The sequence below is a fragment of the Periophthalmus magnuspinnatus genome, chromosome 1 (genome assembly GCF_009829125.3).
Source record: "Periophthalmus magnuspinnatus isolate fPerMag1 chromosome 1, fPerMag1.2.pri, whole genome shotgun sequence".
Taxonomy (NCBI): domain Eukaryota; kingdom Metazoa; phylum Chordata; class Actinopteri; order Gobiiformes; family Gobiidae; genus Periophthalmus; species Periophthalmus magnuspinnatus.
In genome coordinates this window covers 10,389,084-10,414,596 of record NC_047126.1, presented here as the reverse complement: position 1 = coordinate 10,414,596, position 25,513 = coordinate 10,389,084, and the positions used below count along the sequence as shown (strand labels likewise).

The 25,513-nt window shown below is 38.2% G+C and overlaps 1 protein-coding gene across 7 annotated transcripts in view; it reads left to right on the top strand.

Moving 5' to 3' along the window:
- Positions 1-25,513, top strand: part of add3a (adducin 3 (gamma) a) — an 83,044-nt gene that overhangs the window by 8,626 nt on the left and 48,905 nt on the right. For 2 of the 7 annotated variants that reach the window (XM_055222201.1, XM_055222200.1), the window contains exon 2: positions 7,528-7,624. The gene's annotated coding sequence lies outside the window, so the exon portion shown is untranslated. Of the gene's footprint in view, positions 1-7,527; positions 7,625-10,923; positions 11,024-11,079; positions 11,203-25,513 lie in introns of those variants that run through there. The other 5 variants (XM_055222217.1, XM_055222198.1, XM_055222205.1 and 2 more) reach the window with 4 other exon arrangements.

The window sequence follows — 25,513 nt, the reverse complement described above, 5'->3', positions numbered from 1 at the left end:
CACAGAGATGTGCCTTTGTAAACACAGACGTGTCCTCTGGTGAAGTTTTCCTCACATTTGTAAAGTGTTGAACATGTTGTCAGTGACATTCACCTGCAGATCCCTGTTCACTGCCTGATCTGTCAGGATTTAGTTATTTTAGTGCCACTCAGAAACCTCATAGACATTACATTATGCTGGAAATGGTCGGCCTGACTGTCCCTCTGATTGGAACTAGCCGGCTATGGTTGTTCAGAGCCAATTGAAGGCAGTTTACAATTTCTTAAATAGAAATTGGTAAGAGTGAAAATGTAAAAAGCTTCCCTGTTTGAAAGACTAGCAGTTGCTGCCTGTACTTTATTTATAACTTTGTCATTACCCTTTTTAGTGAACTGCCTAAACACTGAATTGAGAGGCAAAAAGGGAAAAAAATTTAAATATATTTTATTTTAAATGGCACTGAAATGTAGATCACAGTTTATGTTCTTGACATTACAATTGAAAGCAATTCAATATAATTTTTGTTTTCAAAACTAAAATAATCGAACAGGAAATTGTGATTGATCAATATGAGGAAAACACATGTCTTTTTGTCATAGTGCCCAGCCCTAAAGGTGTTCAAAGAAACCATCTTTTGTATAGGAGATTTGTATAAATGACTACTACTAATGAGAATTGTGATTGCAATTGATTATTATATACACACCTAATATCATGTACAACACATAAACCTTATATATGAACTTAACGTATGATTTTCCTCTGGTCCTTTTGGCTGGGGAGCCCTTTCTTGGAGTCTGTTTTGAATGGAATAAGCTGACGTCCCATAATAAGACCATAATTGTATGACTTATATAACAAGGGTGAGGGGGCAATGACAAGGACTGGTCAGAGCTGTCACATCCATAAAGTCAGTGTGGTGAAGGTGGTCAGCAGAAAACACACTTATGTAACTGTGCTGGGGATAACCGTCACTCCTGGTTTCACAGACATCAGTACCTGACTTAACCTGCCTCTGCTCTGTAACTGATGTGATACTGAAGGGATATAAGGTGAATAGTATGGCATAGGGCGAGGAGACGTAGTAGATGCAGTATTTGCAACGTCTTTGGAAAACATAATGAAATATTATCTGATGACAACTTCAGCATCTGCAAATCGTAAGTAGGGATGCTCTGGTCCAGTTTTTCCAGTTCCAATACTCATTCCAATACTCTAGTTTTTAAGTATCTGCCCAAACTTGATATGAACAGATCCCAATGCAGAGACTGAAAACAATATTTATTTCCTTTAAACTAATATACAAAGTTTTCTGTAGTTACTTGATGGTAAATGACCACTACATAACACCTTAGGATCAGTTTAATCATATTTTATAACCAAAAGTTAAAACATGAGACTTTCTGAGCCAACTGCGACCAAGAAAAGGTCTTATTACATCAATTTATATTTATTCAGAATTTCGACTGAAACGATCTGTAGAAGCCAATATCTAATCCAGCAAATCTTTCAGTATTGGCACTGATATTTGATGTCAGTATCGGATCAGTGCATCCCTAATCCTAAGAGTGTTTTGTCACTGTTTTATCAAATTTGTCCCCTCCTGCACTTGAGGTGTTATCCAAGCCTCTACACTTATTACTGTTTAATTATTACAGTTTCCATTGAACTGCCTGCTTGTGATGCTAACATTAGCCCCACGTGTTCGGTTCTGGAGAGCCGACTGTTGTTGACACAGGTGGCTCTAATGGAGGACAAATCGACCGGACACTGCCTCATATCACCCCCCGAGGAGCCGTGCAGGATCAGAGGAGTTATAATACATTTTAGTGTAGTAAAATGCAGTATTTTGGCTGGGAATGTCACTGAGCATTTGAGGTAACTAGGGGTATGTTTTTACGTTTCACTCAAATTTGCAAAGTAGTATTGTTGGAGGTGCTCCCGTTTGTAATATTGTGAAACATGAGAATTGAATAGATATATTACTCAGAATACCAGTACAAACATGTTGGATTGCATGACTTTGTTTCAATAGATGCTTGTTATAAATGTCAGAGATTAGTTTGAGAAATTGGCTTTTTTTGCTCTGCACTCAAATTATAGAGCCCATAATGACAGACCTTGGGATTTCATTGTTTGCAGTACTTTTCTGTGTTTTTCTTTTGCACAGAATTAAAACGCGCTTTTGAGTAGGCTGAGTTTGAGCTCATGGAACTGAAAATAAAACGTAAATGTTGTGAACGTGTGTAAGTGTAAGTGAAATACCTCCGGTTACTTCAAGGACACGTGTAATACAGGTTTTGAAAAATGGCATGTTGTTCAAATATAAACCAAAAGTATCAACATAATCTGTTTGTAGGCTTGTCACAGTAATTATTATATCGACTTATTATTCAATATATGAAAACTGGAACATTATATTTTTGAGCTCAGTATTTTTCGTGTGTACATTTTCTTTGCAGTAATAGTTGTCATATGATAAGGTTTGAGCTGTAGATGGTTGATTAAGTCACTTTTATGGCTTCATTCTGCTGTTTATTTGTTGCAGCTCAGGCCTTTTTAATGATACTCTCTATTTAAAAATGGTTTACTGGGATTACCCTGCTTTATTGTTATTGTGTCACTGCCATAAATTAGTTTCAATATTATCGCTTACCGTGATATTTCTGTTTTTGGTTGGAGGAGCTAAGGGGGTGCTAAGGTCTTCAATGTGGGTGCTCACTTAACATGTTAATTTTAGAGAATTTTAACAATACACTGACCCCCTTAAGTCGCTGTTTTAAACTAGTATAAATGTAGTCAGCCCCTGTAGTGATTTATAAAAGCTAATATTGATTTTTTTTTATTTTTTATTTATTGGAGTCTCATTTTTAGACACGATTGGATGTGCTATGAAAGTGGGGCAGAAATCTTTGGCAGACCTATAGGGGTGCATTGACCATTCTGTTTAGTGATATATTGTGTGTCCAAATGTGTTATCATGACAGGTCTATCTGTTTGTCGTTAATGTAGCAGCACATGAGATTATATGGCAGCTTTTCCATAGTCATCAAACGAATCTTAACATTTAATCAGTCTGGTTCATTACCCCTGTGTCATCCTTGGGAGACGTGTCCTACTTTAACACATCTGCCAGCTCTTGTTTTTCAGAAGATTTTGCTATGATGCATGAGGTTATAATCTGTTAGCAGATTCTGTAGAAATTCTTGGTCAACTAAAGACATGCCCTGGCCGATCGGCTAAAAAAGGGATTTGGCAAAAGCTCTCAGCAGTATTACGAATATCTTTGTATCGGACCAAAACTGCTCTCACACGATTACAAAAATACTAAAAAATACTAAAAACTAAGTGCTAGAAAAAGACAATTAATATAAAGACGGATACTACTTTCCTTTCTGCTGTTGTGCTATATAATCAAAATAAAATTATTGCTCGTCTTTTACACATTTTTTCCATGTACCTAAGGGCTAATATTAACTTGTGACACTGATGAGTACTTTTCAAGTGAAGATTATAATTCCGTTAGATTTAACCAAGTGATTTGATGTGTTATGTTGTTGTAATGTGAAAAATAAACTCTGGATGCTCTATTTCAAAATGAGAGGATAAAACAAACTGGATTTATAGATGTTGATGTAATTCCTCGTTTAATAATGATTTAATGTGACATGGGCGCGCACGGCTCTGCTGATAATGAGCCTGTGTCATTCCTCTGAACCAGTCTGTTATCACTAATGAGCAGAACAGCGAAGGAAGCCAGACATCCTTTCTGTAATGCTGTACATGTAGTGTGAATGTGATATTTATAAAGGTGCACCATGTAAACTTTCAGGTGGAGTATCTGCCACCTGTTTTACTCCCTGCAGATGCTTTTGTTCATCAAGTTGTACAGCATGCCATTAGGGACGCACTAATATGATTCTGGTGTGGGATATTGGCACCGATATTGAACATTTTGGTGGATCGGATATCAGTTCCAACATATCGGTTCAGTTGATGTCTCGTTTAGGTCTATAAATTACTGTAATAAGATGATTTACTGCCCATTGTTAGTAATATTGAACTTGTATTTTTTTAAAACCTGTTCTTTCGTTACTTTAAATGATAAATATAACAGTTACAAAACGCATGTGGTGATTATGTTTAAAGGAAATAAACCATATTTTCAGTCCCTGCACTGGTATCGCTTGATATCGGGGATCGGCAGATACTTAAAGTCAAAGTATCGCAATTGGTATGGGAACAGAAAAAACTGGATTGGTGTGTCACTATCTACCATTAAAGTTATTTATCTCTATGGAAACACGTAGGCAATGCCACAAGGTTAAAAAAAAAAAGTTGCCTAATGTACGTTTAATACACAATTATCAGTATAATGGTATTGGATTTTATTGGATGGCTGCTTTTTGGGGCCTATATTGTGGGCTGGCTTGGTTATCCTGTCTTCTGTGTCTTATTGTTCAAAGCCAACGTCTCCCTTCTCTTCTTTCACTTGACATTCATTAACACTTAACCTCAGCGTGACCTAATCCAGATACGTCAGCATTTCTTCTGCCTTCAAAGTCACCTGGTGCTCACTCGCTGTAATTTGTATGCTGTGTCATATGGGCACAACTAGAGCCTGTGTTTAAGCATGTTGCTCAGACCTCAGCTTGTCGTCAATATTTTACTTAATTCTACCGTTTAACTTAAAAGCGCAGTACTGAACTTTTTTTTTTTCCAATATATTTTGGAATTTTTCGAAATCCCAATTATTAAAAGCCCTACTGTACAATGCCCATTCATAAAATATAAAAGACAAGCCTTTCTATTGTGAAAACACATGTGATTGTGATTTTTGTACATTTACTGCTGAGGTGGACTGCAGTTGTTGGACATGGCAGTGTAACAGAGAAAACCAGAGGGCACAGATCCAGAGAGAGGGTTCAGTGCTGGGTGTAGCTGTAGAGATTGCTCTACTTGGACAGACTTGAGAGTAAATCATAAAACACCTGAGCACATCTGACACTGTTCTGTATAAAGATGTTTAGCCCAACCCTTCAGCACAGCACATCTGATACTAGTGTTTTAAAGGCTCATCTGATCTCATAGGTGTGTACTTTAATCCACCCTGTTCTAAGGTTTGAAGAATATATGAATACATAATGTTATTTATCTTACAAGCATTCTTGAATAGATCAGTTTTGTTTTGTTTTGTTTTGTCATATTTCAAGGACTCTAAATAAAGCATTTTCAGATGTTGTGTGAGATAAGATGGTAAACGTCCGATCTGGGCACTGGCTTTTTATTGTAAGTTAGTATTAGAGCATTGGGAGACATCCTTCATCACTTAACACGAACATGATATCCTCCTATTATTCCCTATTATCGTGGAGAGATGAACACATGGTTTCAATTAGAGTTAAAATGGGCGTTTCCCTGGTAACACTAATGACAGTGTAGAGTTTGTTTTTTATTTGTAATACGACTTGCGGATCTGCCCACGTGTCAAGTCTGAAAGATGATGTGCTTGTATATCTTTAACGGTGCACATTTGGCTGCGTGTGTTTTTTGTTTGGTTTTATAGTCTCCTCTCATCGTGTGTCTCATAATCATTAAGCACATCCCACTAAAACTCATGTGGTCACAGCTCCACCACAGGAACAAATTGACACATGCCAAATTGAAAGGATGCTCCAGCTCATTTCCACTTTTAGGGCTTAATGGAATTCTAAGATGGATGGGCCTATGTATAACACAGTGTTTATGATGAACAACAAAATTACAATATTGTATTATGATGCATCAAGTTAATTTACAGTGAATTAGCTGCACCATCTGCCCCTCCACCAACACTCACTCACACACCACATTCAAACTTGTCACTGTGGATGAAGTGTGTTGCCAAAGGATACAACAGTTTTTTGCCACATGCGCCCAACTATGGCACTTAATTTCATTGAAAATTCTGTATCAAAATTATATTAACATGGAAATGCCTTCATAAGTCAAACTGTATAAAACCAAGTGAAAGTTGAAGTAAGATTAGGCTGATGTACTATTGCGATAATGATAATTTTGTTATATACCTCACAGCCTGACTCCCTGTAACTAAATCTAAGTCTGCCTTTTGTCCTGATGGACACCACAATCATGTGCTTTGTGCCTGTGTCTTCCGGGAAAGCTCTGGGCCTCACACACATTCACTGTGGCGTCCCTCTCAAAGAGCGATTCATTAGAGCCTCGTCGTGACACTGAGGCAGAGACGAAGTGCAGAGAAATGAGGACAAGCCCAGAGGACAGTGGGGCCAGGGCATCTGACGTGACCTGACAGAGGTGCCCTCTGGGGAGCCAGAGCTGAACGGCACATGCAATGAGACTGTATACAAATATTTAAGAAATGTATAGTTATTAATGTCTTATTCAAAGGACACCGTGACAGTAAGTGATGATATTGTATTTTATTGATATTGTCACATTGTGATTCCATGTGTTTCTGTTTAATGCAGCTATGTGCTCAAATACACTTTACCAAATACACACCCACTCCTCCTATTGGTCAGTCTGTCATTCTCTGTGTGACTGGTAAATTTGACCATTCATAAGTGTATACTCTGTTACCTGTTAAACACAATATAAAGTGTACATCAAGTGTGATCTAAATAATAATCATGATATATATTATTTTACATATTGCCCATCTCTATTACCGGTACTAGATTGTGACTGTGTTAACTTGTGTGTGGATTGAGCTATCTCAGCCACTGCTTCTTTTAAGTTAATTTGTAAATTCAATAAACCTATGTTTACAAATGTCAAAATAGTATAACAAGTACAGAATGACCTCAAATGTCACACAATGTCCACTTATCTACCAGCCTGTAATGTGTTAACAACCCCTTGTGTTCCCACTCCAGACAGACTAAAACAACAACACCTCAAATGAATCCAATTTGCTCTGTAGGACTTTTAAAGGTCATTTTTGTTTAATGTCATCATTACTGCAGCTAACAGCCTGTGCTGAAATGAGACGAGGAGTGAGTGGGCTTTAAGTAACACAGTTTGGCAGGGTGTTGGACTGGACCACTCCCTTTTGGCTAGATGACGCTGCATACTACTGAAGGAGTAAACTCTTATGAGGACATTGCAGTATGATGAGTGCATTGTTTTTGTTAAATATTTGATTAGTTATGAAAATAGAACATTTGCTGTGGGTGTTGGGGGCACCGTGGCAGGGTGGTAAGCAATCTGGTCTAACAATATACAAATTCCATATTATGTTTAATTTTGTGGGTACACTGATGGCTCTTTGCCATGTGAGGCTGGAGTTCATCCAGTTTGACAGAGGGAAATGTATAATGTCTATGGACCACATACATTCTGTCATTGCCATGGAGACTCGAGTTACATTTCCCTACTGTGTCCATGTGACCACCAGAATGCTATTAAAGGCTGTATTAACATGATTTGACTGAACACCAGAGTCAGACGGTGCACTGTAATCACAGCTCCTGACCTAGGGCACATTTGGGTTCATTAGTTAAGTCTATGTTTACATCTGTCACACAGAGTTACTGTCAAACCTGACCCCAGACTCCTGATCTGCAGGGGGCGCCGCTGGACCCGGGTCGCCTCAGGACAGCCACAAAGCAGTAGAAACGTTACTGTAAGTATTTTCATCTATGCACATCTGTGGGTTTAACAGTGTTCCTTATTTACATGTTCTACTTAAAATAAATGTCCTTCTGAGCTGATAATCCTTATGGTTTAGCATGCGTTTGGTCTGGTGTAGTTCATACAGGTTCACAGTAGTAATGTTTTTCACAAATGCTGTTTCTAAGAGGTATAGAGCGTTGATCCTCATCTTGTATGTTTAAATATGTCTCCTGTAATTATCAACCCAATTAGATTTAGTATATCCTCCTTAGAAAGCCGCTCCATGGAAACCCTATAATTACCTGTGAGGGATACATGCTCATTAACTCAGTTATTCAGATGATTATCCACGTTAAAGCCGTCAGTCCAGAGAAACACTTGGGCCTCATAAATAATCTACATGTGTCTTTTTTTAACCACTCGCCCACAGAGACAGGCCTGTGCACTTTACACTCACGTATGTGCTAATGTTAGAGCGGGACTCCAGCCCTGCACTGCACTATACTGGGACGGGTATTAGGCCTGTCACCATAACACATTTTGAAGTACGATATATTGCTACAGAAAAATATCACAATAAATGATAATATTGAAACTACTTTATGCCACTGACACGAAGCAGGATAATCCCAGTGAATCCATTTTAAAATGTACAGTTTCTGTAAAAGGCCTGGGCTGCAACACATAAATAGCAGAATTAAGCCACAGAACTGACTTATTCAGCACTCTACTGCTCAAATCTTAGCGTATTACAACAAAAATAACAATACAAATAATGATATAGTAATTATCGTGTCATGCACCAACTGCAGTTATTCTTCCTACCTACAGGAAAATAATCTGGCAGTTGAACAGTGTCATGTCAGCATGTAGGTGTGTTATGAATCTGTTATCGCTGATATCAAGATAAGAAAGCACCTGTCTGGGTGGCATTTCAGCTGCCTTCATACAATATACAATAATGGACTGGTTTAAAGGTTATAAATAACTACATACTATTATATTCATATTTAGTATATTGTTGCAGCATGTTTTTGATCTAGTGATGGGACTTTTGGCTCTTTGATGGGATCTGAATCTTTTAGATCAGTTCACTTCAAAGAGCCGTTCAATAGACTGGCTCTTTCTATATTAATGTTTATTACAGAAGTCAATGTGGGAACTTGTGTAACTACAAACCAATCAGAGAGAAATGACCTAGGCTCAGATATGAAGGGTTAAAATGGTTCAAACAGGCAACTTGTGCTGTCTGCTCTGCTTCTTTGCTGATTCTTGTGTTGGTTCGGCATTAACCAGTTTAAAAATGCATAACATTAGAAATAAATAGATTCAGTTCTTTTAAAAAATGAAACCCAGTTCCAACCATTCACATAAAGGAATCGTTCAAAAGAGCTGACTCGTTCACGAATGTCACATGACTATTTGAATCATGGCAACAACTGATCTTGGATACAAGAAAAAATACTATTTACAAAACGGTAAATGTAATTCTTATCACATTTTCATATTCATATTTAGGTTAGTTGCCTGTTTGGTATCTCATGTTAATGAGGAACTGAAAGTCCAGGTTGTGCTGCAGTGTTTCTCATTCACTGTTGGTCTGTGTTTTTTTAATTACTGTAAAGGTTACTGCAGATATTTATGAAAAATGTAGCACTCTGACGGCTTTGACACTTTGAACCATCATGTGAGACTTTTATGTCATTTAACTTCTTCACCTAAATTAAATAACTATACTTAAAGGTCCTATATAACGCAAAATTGACTTGTGAGTTTTAAGACATGTTATAATGTATAATGTAACCTTATAAAAAATATACTTGGAGTTGTGTGTTGTTTCATTCACACAACCCTTTTTTATTAGCCTGTCCGCATCTCCAAATCTCAAAATGTTCTGTTCGACTTTGTGATGTGTCAAAACATGTGTGAATGAAACAAAGCACATCTTCTGGCATGTTTTTGATGAGGAAACAACATTATATCATAGATCAGGAAAAAAAATGGCATAAGATGGGCCCTTTTAAGACAAATGAAGTAACTATATTTTTCTTCGCTAAATAAATCTCTGTATAAAATAGTTTCCAGTGTAGGAGCGTCCCTTCCCTCAGAGACGATGAGGGATTGATCCTCCTCTTCCCCAGAAAAAGTTAAACAAATCCGCAGCCCCCATCAGCCCCCCACCGCAGAGACAGAAGGATATCCCTACACCCAGAGCCTGACAGCTGACGGCACGGCCACACGTAACACCCCTGTCTCCCACTGTCCAAGCAGAATAATTGATTGCGGATTGATCTGGGCTCAGCTGGACCACTTCCTGCAAATCTCACACACAAGATGATGTATTTTGTCCCCTGTAATGACTCTGCTCTGTGGAGTCAGCAATAAGAAGAGCTTGCATCCTCTAATTCTGCGCCATTAAACAGCTATTCATAGGTTTTAGATTGGTTTATTGCATTGTCTAACTGTAAACTATAAGCATGTATCATTTGCTTTTCTATGTTAGCAGAACTTAAACAGTATATAATCTATCAAAACTCTTTTAGTATTTTATCAGTTTAGAATTTGCACTCAATATGGTTCAAACTGCTGTATGTAAGTGGTGTGAACTGAAGAGTGCCTTTCACATGCTAATCTAATGCCACCTCATGTCCTATTTTACATTGAACCCAATTTACAAATTGACCTAACTGCAATGTTGTGACTATGCTCACTGAAGTGCTTTATGTGATCCTTTATGCTATTTTTGACTAAACCCAAACAGGATTTTTTGGTTCCTGTAAGAATATCGAGATAATTTGCGTTGGTGGGTAAGAAACAAGGCCATCTCACCCACTATATATTTTAAACCTTTCATTTATGCTATTTTTGTTGCAAGGATAATGTTACTTGCTGCAGTATTTGACTCGAGCGACCTCATATATTCCGATTTTGGATTAGCAAAAGGAAAACGACGCCTTGTGGTGCTTTTTGGATCATTTACCAGGAATATTCCATTGTTCCATTATTTTCTGGATGTAGTTTTCCGATTTTTTTTTTTTTCTAGAAATGTGGCTGAAATAGTTAGTGAGACATAAAAATAGATGTAAAATTGAGGAACAAGGTGTAGTCCTTCCCCTCCTTTCATTTCTCCATCTTTCACACCTAAAACTGTGTGTGTGCTTTAGTCATTGTGCCAAAAAACCCCTGCAGATCAGAGGTGTTTTTCACAATAGCTCGTTGGGGAACCCTGAGGGGCTAAGGCACCCTGTCAGTCCATGTGAATTCCCCTCCCCCCTTTCTGCTGCCACCTCCCTACAGCAGCACCCCACTCTGCATAGTTGTGAGCCAATGCAGCAGATAACTTTGCTCGGATAAGGCTCAAGGACTTGGGAAGGAAGAGCAGTGCGGAGGATATCTTTGGAGGGAAAAGGCAAGTGGGCGGGGCTTCACGGAGAGTGCGTGGAGCGGCAGAGCAACAGTTTTACAGTGACTATGGGAGAGGCGTGTTAGAGGGACCGAGCTGAGCCGTGACTGGACTGGCTGCACTGCAGGTGTTCACAGCATTTATCTAAAGGAGAAAACTTCACTTCTCCAGTGGCTTATTTACAGGTTTGTTTTAACTTTCAATGTTTTTTTTGCAATGTTGGCCTCATATAATGCTCAAATGTGTTTAAGCCGGGAACGCTGTCTGTTATAAGCTAAACTGATTTCCATTCAGTGTGGAGCTACAGAGGTTTGGCAGAGGAGGTCGCATTTGAAAGTAAGTAAATTAGAGCAGAAAACAAACAGTTCTTGGCCTGCTTCCAAGTTGCCATTGCAGTGGCTGAGTTCCCTCCTTTTTTAAATGGAGAGGTCTTTGAGTGTAGAGAAGAATAGGAGCTGTGAATGAGTCTAGGATAGCTTTCTGTGTGCGTAAGAGAGAGGTGCCACCCTCTCAAGTGTCAGCATGCTTCACAGGGTGGGGGTGCTGTTGATAATGTGGGGGCTGCATGCATTCTTCAGATCTCTTGAATTGGAATTTAAAACTAGAATACAACTTTGTTTTGTCATAGGGCTGCATGATTTTGGAAAAAAAAAAAAAAAAACGAACTGTGAATTTTCTGACAAGTATTTCAATTAAGATTAGAAGCTCAATGTAAACAACCCCAGGAGCATTAACAGTTGAGAGAACTGAACTGATAATGTGAACTGATAAACTTACACAAGAATCCCATGCATTTCAGAACATGTTTGTGGAGGTCTAAACTGCAGGCAGAAGATTTATTGATGATAAAATGTTGGATGCAGATGTTCTTTGCCGAGGACATTTTATTATATTTGAACGTCTTCTGGAATAAGAACTGAGATGTGGCCCTGTGGTTTGGTAGTTGATAAAAAAAAGGTAACTTTGGAGCAAGGGGGATTTCCTGGGACCTTTTCTGATTTTACTTTCTCAATAAAAACAACATGTGCTTTATATCAAGCCAAAACACTCCAGGCAATTTTACAATTTACCGCGGACTTATTCACCAGACAGGCAAACAATGTGAAAACAACACTGACATTTCAATGCAATATAATGAACTGACCTAATTCACATCCCAAACATCTCTAGACGCCAGTTATTTGTGCAATTAATTTGAAATAACAGGTTTGGAGGTTTGGGTTCATAAAGCGCTCTTTCATGAACAGCAGTGTAACTAATAGAGAGTTGTGGTTAAGTTCATCTGATGTAGCCGCGTTTATGGTTTCAGGGTGTTTTGCATGACTGGGGTGAGCATACCGCATCTCAAGGTTATGGGAGTGCGTTTTGGAGACGAGAATAGCGTTAAAATCTAAATCTAACCAGGTTCCTGTCTCCATGTAGTTCACACAGAGTTGCCATGACGAGTCCCTGTTGTGCGTTGTGACTCGCAGGCGTCTACAGGATTAGCAAGTGAAGGGAATCTCCATGTCAGATCTTGTTGTAATATTCTCTTTGAGGTAGAGAGCCAGACCTTAAAGCGTCTATGACCACTCATTTCACTGAAACGCAGTTAAAATTGTTATAGTTGATGTTTTGCTAAAATATAATGGCATTTTTTAGGTTTAAAATTTTACTTCCTGGTTGGAAATCATGACATCACACTTGGAAAATCCATAAGTGTTACCTAGCAATCATCTGGTACAAAGGCCAAAACTCTCTAATGCGCATGGGAATGATGTGTTTCTTGTGTAAACTGTGTCGAACTTTTTGACAGAATTCTTCCATGTGTGATCAGTGTAGTTTTAGAGCGCTCTACTTACTGTAATTTTCAACATATTTATTATCTTCACAAACTGCTTCTTCATTGGTGTAAAAACTATAATTTATATTTACAAGAGGTATTATCCCACCAAATGAAGTCAAAATTACAGAATGTTAAAAACCTTTCATACTCACTTTAAACCAGGGTTTTAATCGTATAAAACCACACACAGTTGAGAATGACTAAGGTGAACATCTGGTGGCTGGTGTGAATATATTTTTAGATTATATGAGCAAGGCAAGTTTATTTTTATAACACAGTTGATATATAAAATAATTCAAAGTACTTTATAGAATAAGAAAGACAACAAATCAAAACATAAATAAACATAAGTAATTATCATAAAATCTAAATTAAAAGAGGAGAGTGCAGAAAAAATAATTTCCGTCATATGCACAGCTAAACGGAACTATTTTGAGCCTGGATTTAAACATTGTCAAAGTAGAGGCCTGTCTCACATCTTCAGGAAGACTGGTCCAGGTTTTAGCTCCATAAAACTGATAAACCCCATGTTTAACTGGGACTAAATCACAACTAAACCAGGACTACATCAGGACTAAAGCAGGAGGCTGGTTCCTGAAGTCCTCAGAGTGCGAGATGGTTCATATGACACTAACATGTAGGAGATGTATTTTGGTGCTAGGCCATGGAGAGACTTGTACAGAAGCAGAGAAGTCTATTCTCTGAGCCACAGGAAGCCACACCTTTTGAGCAGATTATCCAAAAATAGTTTATATCATGGGGCCACATTTGTTTTGAAGATAGGCCACATTTGAATATCAAGTATATTGTTTATAATGAAAAATGCTACAAAAAGAGCTGATTAAAAATTTATTTTTGTGGCTAAAACAACTAATACATAAAATATAAAGACTTTTTTTTAATTCAGATAGCATAGCAAAGTATCCATTTTTGTCAGTACAGAACCTGCTCTGACTTGTGTCTTGTGTTGTTGAGTTCTGTGGCTGTACAAAAGTTGCATACACTTGGGGCTCCCTTGGCACTGGCTGCCATGGCGATGAGTTCAGATCTCCTCAAATATTTGCCAGAGGAGCAGAAATCTGTCTTATTGCAAAAGCCTTTGTTTGACATTATTATTTGGCCATTCAGGGTTTTCTTTCATTGTTTTAAATGAATTTGTGGAGAAGAGAATATTGGTGCTTGAGGACTGTGATTTGCAGTTCCACTAGCCTTGACGTCTTCTCTTGAGACTTTTATATCTGTCGAAATTCAGCACCGCCTGCTTTTTCTAGTTCTGAGTGTCTTTCTCAGATTTATCTTTTTATAAACAGATTCTTTTGTGCTCCTTCTATTCAACTAGATATCAAATTTGTCCCATGCCGAGCCCAGGTCTGTGGAGGCTGCTTCACTCGGCCAGATTCACTCTCCATTGTCTCATCTGCTTCCACTTAAGTACATCTGGTGAATAGATAGTCTACACATGTGCGCCTATATATGCATGTATGTATGTATGAGTAACAGTGATGTCTCCTTTCCCTTACGCTGTGACCACGGCCCATCACACATGGACCTTGTTGTGCTGTTTCTCTTTAAGTCTGGACTCATAAAACTTGTGTTGAAGAGACCGGCCAATCTGTGTGTGGTTATGTCATAGTGTGGTTGAGTCTGAGGCACCTGCAGTTCATTTAAGCTTCAGTGTCAGTTGTTTACAATGTTTGAAATGGAATGGCTGTGTAAATGTAGACATGAGTGTAAAAGTAGTACAGTATGTTAACAATACATATAGTCACCCCCTATTTGTCCCCATGAAAAAACAAACAAACTGAGAAATAAGGTGGTGTACTTTTTACTCGCTGTATTGTCATGTATCGAAGTATGAAGTAGAGGCAATACCTGAATATATAAGTGAGATTTATTACTGGAACTCTTTTCATTAAATTATCCAAAAAGGGGTTATGTGCAGTGGTAGAAGCTACCAAAGTAAAATAGTAAAGTACTGTACTTAAGATGGATTATATCAGTACTTAAGTCCACTTTTTACAGTGGATACTTTTTATTTATACTTCACTACTTTTGAGAGCAGGTATCTGTACTTTCTACTCCATTACATGCTTGAACTGGACTGAACAGTAAAAAGTACTTTTCATATGATTTGAGGAGTTATTTTTACCCTGTTCATGGTAACATCCTGACTAAAGTTTTCAAGTTCAAGCTTCTGCTTGAACAAAAATAAATACACAATATTTAAATAAATTTAGGACAGTAATTTGTATTGTTACTGTTGACCAAAATATCTATAATTTTTTATCAGTATCACTAAATTTTCACTTTAACAAATGAACAACTGAAATATCCTGAAAATATAAATATTTTATTTTTTACTCTTTAAGTACAGTTTTAATAATAATTTTTATACTCTTACACAAGTAGATTTTTTCATGTGATACGTTTACTTAAGTAGCTTTTTGCCTCTGTATCTGTACTTTCACTTAAGTAACAACGTGAGTACTGTACTTCATGCGCCACTGTTTGCCTGTGCCACCATAGTCTCAGTATAAACTGTGTTAAACACTGGATTTGTCTTCTCTCTCATTAGTCTTGACCTGTTGGCCTGTCTTTGACCTCATATTCTCAGGTGCCTTGAACTCAATGTGCTTAAGGTCACAGGGTGAGAGCCATAAGGTTTGAAAATGTCTCCCATCCATATTTATAGACTTGTGCTTTGGCCCTGTCAGAGTTCATGGGAACAGTTCACTGCAGCTGTAGATGTGACGAGCCTCCATTTTCTGTGGACATCAAGTGACCAGTGTACAAAGTGTCTCCTCACTTTTAGCTATGATCATCCAGTCTTATTTGTGATCATAATGTGGCAAATGGTGCTTTTATTACGCATGGTATTTTAACAGTGGTGGAAGGTAACGAAGTAAAAATAGTAAAGTACTGTATTTAACTACAAATGTAGATTTTAGTGGGTACTTCTTATTTTTACTCCACTACATGTGAGAGCAGGTATCTGTACTTTCTACTCCTTTATATTTTTCATTATTGCCTGAGACCTACTGAAGTTTATTTTTAACAGGTTCAAAGTTTGAGCAAACAAAAAACATACAAATAAAAACGGCTAGGAAAGGTTTCCATTGAACAAAATTCAGCACGAATCTGTATCAAAATAACTACATTTGAAGTTTTATTAAGACCTCAGAATCTGCACGAAATACACTTACTTTCTGCTTATTAAGTACATTTTTAAACAGGTACTTTAATGCTTTTACTTGAGTTTTGTTTTTTTTTTTTTTTGCTCCAGTATCTTAAAATACAGAGGTGGAAGAAATACTTAGCTTGTTCTATTTTATGAAGGCTGTCAGGGTTATTTGGTAAATGGATGATCATGATTACAGGTCACACTTTTATCATAAAACATGTATACTGTATAATTATGCTTTGTGTGTAATGTATAATCACAACAGTGTTAGAAGTGAAGAGGTGAAATCATTTCACTTCAGACCATCTTAAAGATACCAGTGAGTCTCCTGCTGTCTTATCTCTATCATTGAGTTTGGTTTCAGCTGGGCTCATACTAGATCAACAGTGTATCCTGTTATCTGTATTTGTATTTGTTTTTTGTTGAGTTTTATATGAAGCACTTTGGTCAGCTGAAATAGTTTTAAATGTGCTATAGAAATAAACTTGAATTGAACTGATGTTATGATATTTCTGTTTTTTGATCTGGACAGACCTGTCACCATAAATATATTGATTTATTGTTCAATACATGTTAGGTGAAACTTGTAAATGGTAGTTTTCTTTGTACTACTGGGACATTTTTAAGTAATAGGATGAGATTTAAGCTGTGGAAGTTTCAATTATGAACTTCTATGACTCATTATAGATACAGACTAATTTATTATGTATTCAGCTATGTATTTTTTGCAGCTCATACTTTTTGGGGGATAATTCTGCTTTATGGTTTGGTTTCAATATTATCGTTTATTGTCTTCATTTACTTCAGTAATATATCTAACTTCAGTAATATATCTCACAGACCTAGTTCTAGTGTCTGTCAATAAATTGTGATATTTCTCCTTGCAATAATTCAAATGTTATATCATGACCTTCCTCTACACTGTGGTTATTTGGGTCTGGCTTATGGATTAAAACTTTCAGCACTTTACTAACAGATCTCTAAATATTGACAAAGGGAGTGAGGGAGGGGACTTAAAACCCTCTCGAAATCCCATCCATTTTATTTTAGCCTGTTGCACCACACCCATTTTTCTCCTGGAAGTACAGCCTGGAAGTCATTTATATAGTCTTGTGTTACGCTGTCCAGAGCCTGATAAGTGCACACAGCTCAGAGTGTGGGCGCTGTGTGTGACGTGCATCCTCATATCAGGGGAGTTACATCAGAGGTGAACAAGAGGTCTTTGTCATGGCGCCAGCTGTAAGTTTAAGATTTAGTCCAGCTACTTTGAATATAACTGTTTTTAAATAAATGAATAACACATCTTGTCGTGATTCCCGATTCCCTCAGGAGGAATGGACCAGAGAATATGTTGTTGAAAGTATTCTCTTGTGTTGAACATCTGTATTACTAGGCCTGTCACAATAATAACTATATCGGCTTATTTTTCAATATGTGAACGCTGGAACAGTATTTTTTTGGGCTCAATATTTATCATGATTGCTTTTACTTTGCAAAAATGGGGAGATATATTTGTTGTTGGTATTTTTGTTGTAATACAATACGATTTGAGAAGGTATTGAGGGGTGAATAATCCCATTTATGGGTAATTATTGGTAGATTCTGCCATTTTTGTTGCAGCTTATGTCTTTTAATGAAATAGTCCAGAAGGTGACGGACCACTATCAGCTGCCTCAAATGCCCGATGTCATGATCCACTTGTTTATATTATATTTTGGATTATTTGAATCTTATTTAAGTTAAAACAATGCATGAAGTAGTTTCAATATTATCGTTATCATGACAGTTCTATTACAGTTCTGCAGGGCATCATTTCAGATCTGCTGACCTTCTATAATAAAACCCAAATGCCTTTCACGTGGAATAGAAAGAACAGAATACAATAGAATGTCTTTGTGTTTACAGAACTATATGCAATGAAATTAACCTGCTCAGGAATAACATACCTGCAAGCTAAGTAAGGCTGTGTCTCATTATTGCTGCTTGGATGGTACTGTTGTGTCCTTAGGCAAGACACTTCACCAACATTGCCTAGTTTGAATGTGTGTGTGAGTGTTTGGTGGCGGTCGGAGGTGCTCATGGGGCAGACTGGCAGCAGCCTCGCTTTTGTCATTGTTGTTACATATAACGGTTTATGTGAAGTGCATGTTCTCACTAAAGTTGTAAGAAACACAAAGGCATAAACTGAATCTTTAGGTGCTGAGATGTTGTGAGTTTGCGACAATTGTGGAGGTCAGAGGTCGTTCATGAGGTGAAAGAGGTGGAGGTGTGCGTTGAGCTGTAAGGCGGGACGTTGCATAACAATTCTAAATGCTACATTATACGGCGCTGTTATTAATCTCTGTTGTATTATTCTAAACAGTTGTCATTTCCTCCACAGCTGGACCCAGGTTTAGATGGAAAGAATAACATCAGAATAAACTCTAAAGTGAAACTGCAGTCCTGCTCGTGGGCTGATGACACGTCTGTAATAAAACATATTGTGTGACCTCATAATGGGCGCCTAATGAAGCTAAAGACAAAGCCAGACGTCTGCACATGTTCCTATTCTGTAGCACTAATATTAATAATACTGCTTTGGTATGTTTATTTAAAGGTGCACTGTGTAACTTTTCTGGTGCGGGGTCTAGCATTGCCTGGAATGTTCCACAGACATTCAACTTATTTATTTAACTGCAGGTGTTTTTATTGCTTAAACAAATACCTTAAAAACATGGATTCTTGAGAGCAGACCCTCCTCTCCGCAGATCTGAGCTATAACTTCAACTCGTGGGTTCATCTGCTTGCATTCACGGAGAGAGATAAGTTTAACGCCATACTGTGTGGATATGAAACTGGAGCATTCTAGGTAAAGCAGAGTAAGCAGGAAGAAGAAAAAATGCAATAGTTTTGAATGTCAGAGTTTTGTTTCCACATTACAATCATCATTTTATTATAATTTTTTTAAAAGTAAGTTGAGTTGAGTTGCATTTTCTCCTCTGGCCTCCTCAGTGTAACCTGTCAATATAAAAATAGTCCACAGATTTACAGCTTTACTACGGTCTTCAGCATGTCCAGGTCAGGTCACTGGAGTATTCGGTCTGGCTGTTGGGGTCATGACCTCTGTAAAATACACCTTCACATATTTGGACAGGCCTCTAGCTGACAGGAGGTTTCTGCTGGGACCACATTAAGGACAACCCTAACACCTGTCACTTCAAAGTATGTACTCACTGGCTGGGTAACTGTACTCATCAGTTACATTAAAAAAAAGCTCTCCTTTTGTTTTTTTCTTTCAGATTAAACAAAAAAGTTTCCCATTGTCGCCCACATAAAACACTCGTCATTCCTGCTGCTATTATTGCCCATTCACTGTCCCCCCGCACGTCTGCTCAACTTCATAAATTAAAAATGAGAATGATGGAAGTCATTAAAATTCCTCGGGAACATGTGGTCCCTTGTTTATTTTCCCGCCCAGGCTGAGAGCGTGGAAAGCTGCCAGGACGCTGCGCTGATTTTCAGTCAGTGAGAGTGGACATGGGAGAGGTGGAGATGACAGAAGCACGAGTGAGGCAGAGGAGAGACGTAGGCGGAGGTGGAGGAGGAAGAGGGGGGGGATAAACTGACAGTGTTTTAAGAATGTGTTAAACAAAATAAACAAAGCTCCTTACACCAAGAAACCACTCATTCACTCACATTCATACACCAGTGTAGGCGGACACTGGAGGCGACGTTTTTTTAAGTGTCAGCGTTTATCTGTGGGAGCTGGAATCGCACCGCCAACCTGTGGGTCCGTGGATCTGACCGCTCTACCACTGATGTTTATGTCAAGAGCGGGATTCGAACCGCCAACTTTATGATCAGTGGACAAAAACTTCTTCGCTCTCATCATCTGTCTGGCTATGTCAAAACCTTCCTGCTTCCCCTACAGTGTATTCCCATTTAGACGTTTGTGATATCTTTACTTGTGCGATTCACATATGAAAAAAAAAAGGTCAAAAAATCCTTCTCTCATTATTCTGACAATTTGCAAATTTGCCATAAGATTTTGCAAGTTACAGTGCATCAACATTTACTTTTGTGACTTTAAATAACCCCGTAATGTGACTAAATACAAACGTTAAATGGAACAGAAAAGTTATTTTCCAGACGATTCAAGTTTTGCCATGTATAGAAATTATAATAAATTGCCCCCCCCCAAAAAATCCTTTTCTCATTCTTCTGACATTTAGCAAATATAAATAATTTTGCTAATCCTAATTGACCTAAAACAGGACATTTTTAGTCTCAATTAATGTCTAACAGTGAGAGAAAAGTGTATGTGTCTTTTTATATAGCATATGTAAACTTTCAACTGTATTTTTTTCCCCCTTATCTGAAAAAGCGATTATTATATTCACTTGTAGAGCGTATACATAGTATTCTTGCAATTTATTCCTAAAACAAAATCAATATTCTTCACAAATCTCTTCAGCTACCAACTCTATAAAAGTAAAAAATCCCTGTGAAAACGTTTGCCCACAACAGTAACTTTTTCTCTCATAAAAAGATTTAATTTCAGATTCGAGTGTGCCTGTGCGATGCTGCTGCTGTGATGGCTCAAACAGACTTGAGATGGATCAGGGTGCAAAGCTCTACCCAGGGGACGCTTTGTGTAATAGTGTCTGTGTGTGAGAAAGTCGTCTATTCTTCTGTCCTTGATGTCTGCTACAGTTTAACCAGACTAAAGTGAGGTTAACCGGTCTGATGTGACTCCCTTTCATTCAACTCTTCACCTCTTTTGTCTGTTTTGATGTGAAAGCAGAGGTAATAGTTCAGGGGATCATATGAACAAAAGGAGGGGGAGGAGGAGGAGGAGGAGGGACGACGACGGTGATGCTGTCAAAGTGAGGACGCTGAAGTAAAAGAACAGAGACGAAGAATTATCCCAGTGCACAGTGACAGTATCCTCTTCCACAGCTGAAAACGGCATTAATGTGATATTTAAGCCCCGCGTTTTACTATTTGGGTTTGAGTCCATTTCCTCCGGCTTGATCAGTCTAATGTGATGTGACAGGCTGCTATGTGGAGCCCGAGGCTGTTCCTCTGTGTCCACAATAGATCACGGACTAATTGAGATGTAACATTAGAACCTGCGCGTTCACATCTGACTTAACTCATTCACGCATGCGTTTGGTTTTTCACAATGAGGTAGGCTGAGGTAGGTATTTATTACGAGTTATTAATTGGTGAGCTTGTTTGTGCTAGTTTGGGTGAAAGGCTAATGTGTTGTTATGGTGCGCCAACATTTACTTCCGTGATTTTAAGTAACGCCATAGTGTGACTTAATACAAACGATAATTGAAAAAGAAAAGTTTTTTTTTTTTCAGACCATTGAAATTTTGCCACATATAGAGACCGCCAACAGTCCTCACTATTTGGATACTATTTGGGATCAGTTGTTCCCAAATAGTTAAAACCCTCAAACAGTTTTTTTTAATACTTTGAATCATAGACTGTATATATAAATGGCCTAGCTAACTTGATAGCCGCCGCATTCCAAATAGGAAGTGATCATGGGTGCACTTCTGGCTCCGTCGACTCTGGCTCCAATTTACTTGATACTGAAGAACCGTTGCCCGTCTCTCTGTAACTGCTGCTGTCAGTCTCGTCATTTTGGTCTTAAATTATTCATATTAACCCACTCTGCATGATCCTGATGTTTTTATTTCGCTATTTTGTCCATGAATCAAGATATGAACATTAATGACAGACCACTCAGGCGCATTCTTTCCCCAAGGTCACGCTCGGTAGCATTAGCAGCAGGTTTGATTGACAGCGTTGCTAAGCGCCTGCTCCCTGCTAAACCAGCGGTGTGGGCGGGCATTACCTCTTGCGCTGGATTGGCTCTTTGGTTGCTATGATACTCGCGCTCCAAATTCCAAATATGGAACTCTGCTCCAAATTCGCTGCTAGCGTCGATGAGCTTCATTTAACTGGAGCCGAACGTCATGGGTAACATCACACTCACTTAGTCCACTTCTTTATCCAGTCTATGCTTTGATACATTCTTTCCGTTTCCATTCAAGAATCACCCGAATAAGTTCCTCCTCCTGAGTGTCACAGTGGTTTGCATTTGGGCTCGGCTCTGGTTTACCTTATTTGCTTACTCTTTTGTCTAATATCTAAAATGAAAACAATCACAGTTCATTTATGGCATGAAACATTTCAGCTGATGAGGTTGGTCTCTTCTTTTAAAGCTGGACTCTGCAACATTTCTTGTGAAGGGTCTGCCACCATAGAGTCTCCATGAGATGGTATATTTGTCAGGAATGTTTCACAGTATGGCATTAAACTTGTCTATTTTCATGAAGACAAGCGGCAGAGTTAAAAGTAAGATCTGTGGTGAGGGCCCCCGCTCATAGTAAAAATTCATCAAATTTATTCCAAACTCCTTTTTACCCCAAACTTATAAGAGAGCTGTAGTCACATTTTGTAAGGCTGTTATTGAAGCGTTTATAGAAAGCCTTGTGTGTATTTTTTTAGGCAGCAGATTCACCAAAACAAAACATTGGTCTATATTAGAGATTTAAGGCCAACACGCTAAAAAGTCCAAATCTCCCGTTATCTCTATTAAATATCATACAGTGGAACATTCTAGGCAAATCAATAATAAAATTTGGATACAAGCAGATCCCAGAACATAAACACAAGTCAGGTTTAGAAATAAGGATTTGAGTTGTGTAATCTCTTCCTGTGCTGAGAGCTGTTCCTTCCTGGTGACATCACTCTTGTGTGTGTGAGACTCGTTTGCGTTCGTTGTCATCTGAAACAATGAGTTGCCGTATTGGAGGCCTCTTCCCATTGGAGCTGGTGTGTGTCTTCCTGTCCGGGAAAGATGTCAGTTTGTTTATGTTTGGGTTGTGTTACAGTGTGTGAGGAAACAGCTGAAGTCCTGAGCGCAGATGCCATCAAAGAAATGTAGTAGTTTATACAACTGTCTCTCACAGAAAAATAAACTAATTCAGGCACATAGACAAACGACGAGGCCTGTCACAATAATCATTACTACTATCAGTACTATTATTACTATACTACTATATTGGGGCTCAATATTTATCACGTGTGCAGTTTTTTTTTATTACATAGTGGGGAGATTTTGTAAAATGATGAGATTTGAGCTGCAGAGGCTGAATAAGTCACTTCTGTGGCTAATTATTGGTTCATTCTCTATTTGTTGCAGCTCAGGCCTTTTAATGATACTGTCTACTTACAAATTGGTTCACTGGGATTATCTTGCTTTGTGTTGGTAGCATAAAGAGCTTTCACTATTATCGTTTATCGCAATATTTCTCTTTAGCGATATATCATGCTTCAAATTGTCTTATGGTGACAGGCCTACAGACAACTATAGTTATCTACTTGAGTTAAGTCATGTAAACTCAATTGTACATTAACAAGTCTCAAGTCTCATTCTTTGTCACAATATTTCATGTTTTTTTCACAATAAAGAAAAACAGTATAAATCTATCAAAAGCAGGGAGACAGAAAGCGTACACATTTAGACATTTTAACAGCTGTAGACATATACAAACAAAAAGGTTTATACTCCCCAACACTTCATTTGCAGGAGTCTCTCCTTCCACATTTGTTGGACTCTGGTTCCTTCTGCATATTCAAAATTATGCTCAGTCCAGTACTTTTGACCCCAGTTTTATTCTTCATATTAATGTTACCATTTCATTTTTACAGTCATGGGTCTTATTGACATAGATATTCACTCATTAATAATACACATTTACATTCATTGTCTTTCTTGGATGGAGAAAAATAAACTGTAAACAAGCTCAAGTTTAATATTTATTTTTGATATTTGATGTTTATTTAAGAGGAAGGTGGAGGTAGGAGGATGCATGGCAGTTACAAAGGCTGGTCCTGGAGAAATAACATTGTGCAAAGGCATTCCTGGTGGTCATATACTGTCCAATAGACTGAAAATGTAACTACTCAACTACTTTGAATGAAAGTGAATGAAATTCCCCATGAGCTTTACTAAATAACGCCTGAAGATTTTATCAGACGACTTTGGACATGGGTAAATGAACACCAATGGATGCAATAAAACAAAATCTCATGACTTCTGGCACAGTGCCCTTTCCCCTCAGTGGAGCGTACATCCCTCAGGAAGCCTGTCCTTCCTTTAAGTACACACACAAACACACACGCACACACACACAAACACACAAAGTTTATCTGTCACAAGTGTGGTGGGCCAAAGGGCTTTGAGCGACTCCAGAGATGAGATTAATTTCACTAACCACCAAGGAGGAAGTGAAGCCTGAATGTCACTGGGACTGTTAAAGTGACCTGACCCCATATTTAAACTTAATATGTTCAAGACTATTTAGGCCTGATGACAAAAGTGACAGGATTTTATGTTCATGTTTAGTTGATAGGCGTAAAATTACCCATGTACAGTACTTTTTACTTTTATTTTAAGTGTTTGCAGTCCTACATGTTCACATAATTCACCTTTTATCATTTACTACCCGTTAAGTATTGATAATATTGCTCAATAGGCTAGTCACTTTCACTTTTATTAAAACTGGACAACATAAAATAAACAACCTATTAAAATTCTAATTAAGTAAATAAGATAAAAACTACCCAATTATTTTTATATGTCGAATACTTCAATTTGTGGCACTGTTTTAATATTTATTATCCCTTTAAATTAGCATTAGCTTCAGCATTGAGACACAAACATGTCTCTTTGTAAACACAGAAGAGTCCTCAGGTGAAGTACTTTTGGAGTGTTGTCAGTCACATCCACCCGCAGCTTCCTGTCCACTGCCTCATCTTTAAATATTTATTCATTTTCGCGTGATTTTGCAAAAAGATAAAAGTTAAAATTGAGCAGGAGGTAGTGACGCTAACAGTGAGGTTGCCCAGCGCTGTCCTGCAAACAGCCAGTGGAGATGAATATTAATTGTTTCATCAATAACTATACGGATTTGTGAACAAAAGTGAATTCATGAGTGTTTGGTGATGGTGTCAATACTGGTGATATTTGTAACACTAAAGTTTGACCTCCTGATGACCCAGTGTTCTGTTATTCACTTTTTTATTAGGCCTATGTGAAATCATCTCTCCTTTCATGTGTGGCCATCCTCTTATGCACATATCATCAGCTCCTCTCCACTCCCTGACAGACGCTGTGTATTTTAAAGTGTGTCCTGGAGGGCCGGGGGCTTTGACAAGGCCGGATGTGCTGTGTAGAGGGACAGTCTTTTGGCCTTGAGTGTTGAAAACATGTCACAGAGCGGTCAGCTGGGACAGCGGAGGTCATCGCACAGTGTGGTAACAGGGACCAGCTCGCACAAACTTTCCTGTTGTCGTAGTAACATGCTGGGATTTTCTTTTTTACATTAAACAAAAGATCATCACAAGGCCCTGGCTGGATTCCACTGCGATGAGGCCACCCGTCTGATGTGCAGTGCATGTGCCAGCTCTGGGCCTCTCATAGAAAATC